Source organism: Pan troglodytes, chromosome 6 (assembly GCF_028858775.2).
Source record: "Pan troglodytes isolate AG18354 chromosome 6, NHGRI_mPanTro3-v2.0_pri, whole genome shotgun sequence".
Lineage (NCBI taxonomy): Eukaryota > Metazoa > Chordata > Mammalia > Primates > Hominidae > Pan > Pan troglodytes.
This window is the reverse complement of record NC_072404.2, coordinates 62057680-62064339: the sequence shown is the minus strand read 5'-3', so window position 1 is coordinate 62064339 and position 6660 is coordinate 62057680.

Below are 6660 nucleotides of genomic sequence, written 5' to 3'. Positions count from 1 at the left end.
CTGTAATCTCAGCTACTCAGGAGGCTGAGGCACAAGAATTACTTGAACCCAGGAGGGGGAGTTTGCAGTGAGCCGAGATCATGCCACTGCACACTCCAGCCTGGGTGACAGAGTGAGACTCTGTCTCAAAAAAAAAAAAAATTATGTTGGTATTTCAACTCATTAGGAATGGTCAAAGTCTTTACCAATGGTTGAACAAGGTAGTGTAAGTTTAGTTCCTATAGAATGTAGCCAAAGAATGACCCTTTGCCCCTTATAATTATGGAAACTTTGTTTTGGAAGAGGCTTTTCCAGAAACTGACTTTACCTCCCTTGAGTAATATTCTGTTCAGGTGATCATTCACCATCTACTTGGATATGGCTAATTATAGAAAGCTGACTATTTCGTAGAAATCCCCATAACATCTCACTAATCCCTAAATTCAACTTTAAATAGAAAAAGGGTCCATATTCCTATAATTAGGAGTGTTAGATAATGCCTTCGCTGCGTGGAGTCACGTTGCATTTGAACTACTCCCTGCTGTGTAGTAAATGACTTTATTGTGCATAATAGATGCTCAATAAATATGTGTTTAATCTATAAATTCAACAGTGTTGCTTATTGCCCAGAAGTCATGGTGAGTAATATTTATATAATTGGCCAATCATGTCAGGAGTTTTGAAAGACGTATTAAGTCAACATAAGCAAACTATTTTTTCATTTAGTTTTCTCAACATTAAAAAAAAAAAAACCCTTCCTCCTAGGCATTATAAAAGATGCTGGAACAAAATAAGATTAATAAATGTCCCTTGATGTTGAGGATCCTAAATTCTCAAGGAAAGAGAGGTGATATATACACAGCTAGTTATTCTGACAACATGACTGAGTTATACAAAGCAAGTACCAAGTGTATACACCACAGGAGAGTGGGAAGAAGAGAAAATTTCAATAATAGGCATAGAATTGACCCACAACACAGAGGTCGAGGATGTTGATACCAACTCAATGTTGCAATGACTATAGCCACGTGTGCTCACTTTATTATCACTCCGTTTCTGTCCTTAACCATTGGTCTAAGTTGGCTCAATGGTTAAAACCATGGAGCATCCTGATCTCCAACTCCTTGTTTTCCTTGGTGTGGGCAGATACAGAGCCCAGGGCTATGGTCAGGAAACCTCAACCTTGTACGTTCTGGCCATTAGCAAACATGGAACACCTCCAGCGTTTCAAGCATGGAGCCACAGGGAGAGGTGGAGGGCAAAGGGATGTCACCAACAAAGTTCTTGTCCTCAGAGGACAGAGTCTGGTCCTGAAGACTCACATAGAATTAAACATGTCAGACACAGTAATAAAACCAAAGCAGAGGCCGGGCGCGGTGGCTCACGCCTGTAATCCCAGCATTTTGGGAGGCCGAGGCGGGCGGATCACCGGGTCAGGAGATCGAGACCATCCTGATTAACACCGTGAAACCCTGTCTCTACTAAAAATAGAAAAAAATTAGCCGGGTGTGGTGGCAGGCACCTGTAGTCCCAGCTACTCTAGAGGCTGAGGCAAGAGAATGGCGTGAACCCGGGTGGCAGAGCTTGCAGTGAGCCGAGATCGCGCCACTGCACTCCAGCCTGGGGGACAGAGCGAGACTCCGTTTCAAAAAAAAAAAAAAAAAAACCCGAAGCAGAGACATAATGCCTAAATTTATGTTTTCCCAACTGTCAGTTTATTTATATGAAACTCTACAGTCGACACTATTAACTACCTCACCTATAGCCAATCCTCACTTTTTTACCTAATGAAATCTCCATGTTGAGTGCAGGTAGTAGGATCTCATCCTTTGATCTCAAGAAGGAATGTCCCTCACCCACAATGTGGTATGAATCATAATTTGTCTATGCCAGTCATGGTGTGGTAGAGATGCAAGCTGCAACCGAACTCTGTTCTACACATCTATTGCTATAGTTGTAGCAAACCTGTGTCCAACTTGGGACTGCATTTTCCAGCCCTGTTTGACTAGGGTGACCTGCTGGTGGAACTGGAAATAAAGTAATATGTGCAATTTCTGCCTCATTTACTGAAAAGGAAATTCGGGGGTTTAAACTTCCATACTTTCCATCTTCCCACTGGCAGGAAAGGTGACACTCAGTAACTTTTGAAGCCATCAGCCTGAATTCCTGAGCTACTACATGGAGTAAAGCTTCCTGTTACCCTGAATGCACACCTGGAAACTTCTACTTTATTTATTTATTTATTTATTTATTTATTTATTTATTTATTTATTTATTTTTGAGATGGAGTTTCGCTCTTGTTGCCCAGGCTGGAGTGCACTGGTGCGATCTCAGCTCACTGCAACCTCTGCCTCCCAGATTCAAGCAATTGTCCTGCCTCAGCCTCCCAAGTAGCTGGAATTACAGGTGTCTATCACCATGCCTGGCTAATTTTTTGTGTTTTTAGTAGAGATGGGGTTTCACCATGTTGGTCAGGCTGGTCTCAAACTCCTGACCTCAGGTGATCCACCCACTTTGGCCTCCCAAAGTACTGAGATTATAGGCATGAGCCATCTCACTAGGTTGAAATCACCTGAGGTCAAGAGTTCAAGACCAGTCTGGCCAACATAGGTGAAACCCCGTCTCTACTAAAAATACAAAAAATTAGCTGGGCATGGTGGCAGGAGCCTGTAATCCCAGCTACTCAGGAGGGTAAGGCAGGAGAATTGCTTGAACCCAGGAGGCGGAGGTTTCAGTGAGCCAAAATCACGCCATTGCACTCCAGCCTAAGCAACAAGAGCGAAACTCCATCTCAAAAAAAAAAAAAAAGAAGAAGAAAACATTTGTGTGTATTTAATAAGGAAAACTCTAGATTATTTAGGTTACTTTACGTTGGAGTCCTTTTGATAGCAGCTTGACACAATCAACATGTATATATGGAATTTCTCTTTGCTAGTGATATTATTTAGCTCTGTGTCTCCACCCAAATCTCATCTTGAATTGTAATCCCCATGTGTAGAAGGAGGGATCTGATGGGAGGTGATTGGATCATGGAGGTGGTTTCCCCCATCCTGGTCTTGTGACAGTGAGTGAGTTCTCACAAGATCTGATGGTTTAAAAGTGGCACTTCCCCTTTCACTCTCTCTTTCTCCTGCCACCGTGTAAGATGTGCCTTGCTTCCCCTTCACTTTCCACCATGATTGTTAAGTTTCCTGAGGCATCCCCAGCCATGCAGAACTGTGAGTCAATTAAAACTCTTTCCTTTATAAATTACCCAGTCTCAGGTAGTTCTTTATAGCAATGTGAAAATACAGCTAGATTCTAACTTTCTAACTTTCCCTTGTCACATGGACATGTGACACGGATCTACCAAATGAAGTCAGAAAGGAAAACTTGAAAATGTTTCCTTCTCTGTCTTACAAGGAAGAAGTGTGTAAAAGGAACCTGCTGAAGAAAATTTAGTTTTGCTTTTGATACTTTCTTTCAATTTAAGATTCCTGTGTGTGATGTTGATGCCTGGAGCTGCAGCAACTGTCTTGTGACTGTGAGGAAAAGCCAAGAGAAAGCAGAGAAGTCCTGGTTGTTCTGGAGGCTAAGGCAGGAGGATCGCTTGAGCCCAAGAATACAAGTCTGCAATGAGCTATGATTGTACCAATGCACTGTAGCCTGGGCAGTAGAGCAAGACCAAGGAAGGAAAGAAGGGAGGAAGGGAGGAAAGGAGGAAGGGAGGAAGGGAGGAGGGGAAGAGGGGAGAAGGGGATGAGCGGAGGAGGGGAGGAAGGAAGGAGAGGAGGAGGGAAGGAGAGGAGGAGGGGAGGAGAGGAGGAAGGAAGGAGGGGAGGAGGGAAGGAGGGAGGGAAAGAAAGAGGGAGGGAGGAAGAAGGAAGGAAGGAAGGAGGGAAGGAAGGAAGGAGGAAGGAAGAAAAAATAGAGAGAAAGAAAGCAGGGAGGAAGGGAGGGAGGAAGGAAGGAAGCAAAGAAGCAAGGAAGGGACAGAGGGAGGGAGGGAGGAAAGGAAGGAAGAAAGGCCAGCACCCTGATGCCACTGAGCTGATGAACCCGCCCTGGAAGAATCTACCTACAACTTTTTGGTACATGAAAATTGTCATGGCTTTCTTGCTTTGGCTACCATTAGTCTGATTTCATGTTACATGTAGTCAAAAGCATTCTTAAATTATTCCAAAGTCTTAGATGTAAACATAAAATTTCTTTTTGCCTGGACGCGGTGGCTCACGCCTGTAATCCCAGCACTTTGGGAGGCCGAGGTGAGCGGATCACCTGAAGTCAGGAGATCGAGACCAGCCTGACCAATGTGGTGAAAACCCCGTCTCTGGTAAAAATACAAACATTAACTGGGCATGTTGATGGTTGCCTGTAGTCCCAGCTACTCAGGAGGCTGAGACAGGAGATTTCCTTGAGCCCGGGAGACAGAGGTTGCAGTCAGCTAAAATCATACCACTGTACTCCAGCCTGGGCAACAGAGCGAGACTCCATCTTAAAAAAAAATTCTTTTTATGTTATCTATTAAATTAATTATCTTTTATACAAAATTACATGAAAAAAAGTCAAATTTGCTGTACATGTAAATAAAAAACATACATGGTCCCTTTCATCATTCACATCTACAGAGGATAGGAGGCACCATTACACTCTTTTTTTGGAAAATCTCAGCTTGTTCACTTGTTAGCTTGTAGACTAGATTGACTAAGTCATTTTTTTCAGAAATACAGAATTTCTAACATAGTAGCAGTATATAAGAAAATGTAGGTTGAGTGCAGTGGCTCATGCCTATAAACCCTACACTTTGGAATCCCAAGGCAGAGGAATCATTTGAGGTCGGAAGTTTGGACCAGCTGGGGTAACATAATGATACCCCTCATCTCTATACAAAATTAAAAAATAAAAACAAGCCATGCATGTGGTGCAGGCCTCTGGTCCCAGCTACTTGGGAGGCTGAGGCAGGAGGATTGCTTGAGCCCAGGAGTTCAAGGCTCCAGTGAGCTATGATCATATTACTGCTCTCCAGCCTGAGAGACAGTAAGACCCTTGTTGCAAAGAAGGGAAGAAAGAGAGAAAAAGAGAGAGAGGAAGAGAGAGAGACAGAGACAGAGGGAGAAAGAAAGAGGGGAAGGAAGGGAGGAAGGGAAGGAAGGAAGGAAGGGGAGGAGAAGAGGAAAAGAAGAAGAAAGAGGAGGAGGAAAGGAAGGAACAAAGGAAGGAAGAAAAGAAAAGAAAAGGAAGAGAAAGAAAAGAAAGAAAGAAAATGTAATTGACGATGAGACTGTCCTGAAACATCCAGGATACATAGCACAATCTAGAACGTGTATATTTTGCATTACACATGTGGTTGTCTAGCTCACCTACAATGATGTATGAATTCCCATGTTAGTGGCTGCTCATGGAGAATTCAAACGCCTCCTGCCCCCACCGCACTGCTGAAGCAGCAGTCACAGCATAAAACTTCTGACAGATAACAGACCTTCATTAAAGAGCACTAGGCAAGTTTGGCCGGGCACGGTGGCTCATGCCTGTAATCCCAGCACTTTAGAGGCCAAGGCAGGCGGATCACTCGAGGTCTGGAGTTTGAGACCAGCCTGGCCAACATGGCAAACAAAAAATACAAAAATTAGCTGGACATAGTTGTCCGCGCCTGTAAACCCAGCCACTCAGGAGGCTGAGGAAGAAGAATCGCTTAAACACAGGAGGTGGAGGTTGCAGTGAGCCGAGATTGCACCACTGCACTCCAGCTTGGGCGACAGAGTGAAGCTCTGCCTCAAAAAAAAAAAAAAAAAAAAAAAAAAAAAAAAAGTGATATAGTGATATGCATCAAGGCAAGCAGTAATAGCTTTCCTGTTACTTAGAATCTCTAGGGGCCAGGTGCAGTGGCTCACGCATGTAGTCTCAGCACTTTGGGAGGCCGAGGTAGGTGGATCACTTAAGGTCAGAAGTTCGACACCAGCCTGGCCAACATAGTGAAAACCCATCTCTACTATCAAACAAACAAACAAAAAGTTAGCTAGGCTTGGTGGCTTGTGCCTATAGGGTTTTTAGGATTTTTAGGATCAAAAAGTGTTATGGGCTGGGCACAGTGCTTCATGCCTGTAATCCCAGCACTTTGGGAGGCCAAGATGGGCAGATCACTTGTAGTCAGGAGTTGGAGACCAGCCTAGCCAACATGGCAAAATCCCATCGCTACAAAAAATTCAAAAATTAGCCAGGCGTGGTGGTGTGCACCTGTAATCCCAGCTACTCAGGAGGCTAATACAGGAGGATTGCTTGAGCTCAGGAGTTGGAGGCTGCAGTGAGCTATCATCGGACCAAGCCTGAATGACAGAGCAGGACTCTGTTTCAAAAAAAAAAAAAAGAGTATCTTATATTGGTGACATTGCCCTCTGTATGCCTTTGTTTCACCATGATTTGAAAGTATCATTAGTCCTCTAAAAGCTAGTTTTTAATCTATTTAATAGTATATATAAATATGCTATTTATATATATAAATATGCTATTTATATATAAATATGCTATTTATATATAAATATGCTATTTATATATATAAATATGCTATTTATATATAAATATGCTATTTATATATATAAATATGCTATTTATATATATAAATATGCTATTTATATATAAATATGCTATTTATATATAAATATGCTATTTATATATAAATATGCTATTTATATATAAATATGCTAT